The following is a 769-nucleotide window of genomic DNA, read 5'->3' as shown; positions in this document are numbered from 1 at the left end:
AATAAAAATAAATAAATATTTTTTTAAAAAGTGTTCTTCTTAAAAAAAAAACAGACCACCCAAATTTTAAGACCCATAAAAAATGGGCATCTAAAATGAATAGACATTTTCCAGATGGAGAAGTAGAAATGGAAAATAAGTATATGAAAAAATATTTAGCATCACTGGTCACTTGTGAGATACACAGTTTTTTTTGGTGGGGGGAGCGGAACCAGGGAATAAACTCAGGCCCTTGTGCTGGCCAGGCAAGTGCTTATTCTATTGAGCTATCTCCCTGGCCCCCGAGATACACATTAAAACAATGCTGATATTCCATCTCATTCCAGAAAGAATGGCTATTATCAAAAATCAACAGTAACAAATGCCAGAAGGGCTTTGGGGAAAAGAGAAAAAGGAATCCTTCTCCACTGTTAGTGAGAGTATAGATTGTTGCAAACACTGTGGAAATCAATGTGGAGATGCTTCAAAAAACTAAAATTAGGGGTTTCATTTGACCCCGCTCTTCCCCTTCTTGGTGTCTTTCCAAAATAATTACAGGCATCATACCACAGCAATATGGTGTGTATGCACAACCATGTTTATAGTAGCACAGTAATAATAACTAAATCTTGGAAACTACCCAAATGCCCATCAAATGATGAGTGGATAAAGGGGTGTGTGTGTGTGTTTTAGAAAATGGAGTACTACTACTCTGCCATAAAGAAAGATAAGCTTGAGGCATTTCCAGTAAATGGATGCTCCTTGAGGCCATATTCTTTTTTTTTTTTTT

This window comes from Octodon degus, unplaced genomic scaffold, assembly GCF_000260255.1.
Source record: "Octodon degus isolate 3935 unplaced genomic scaffold, OctDeg1.0 scaffold00026, whole genome shotgun sequence".
In the NCBI taxonomy this organism is placed as follows: domain Eukaryota; kingdom Metazoa; phylum Chordata; class Mammalia; order Rodentia; family Octodontidae; genus Octodon; species Octodon degus.
This window is presented reverse-complemented; position numbering follows the sequence as displayed.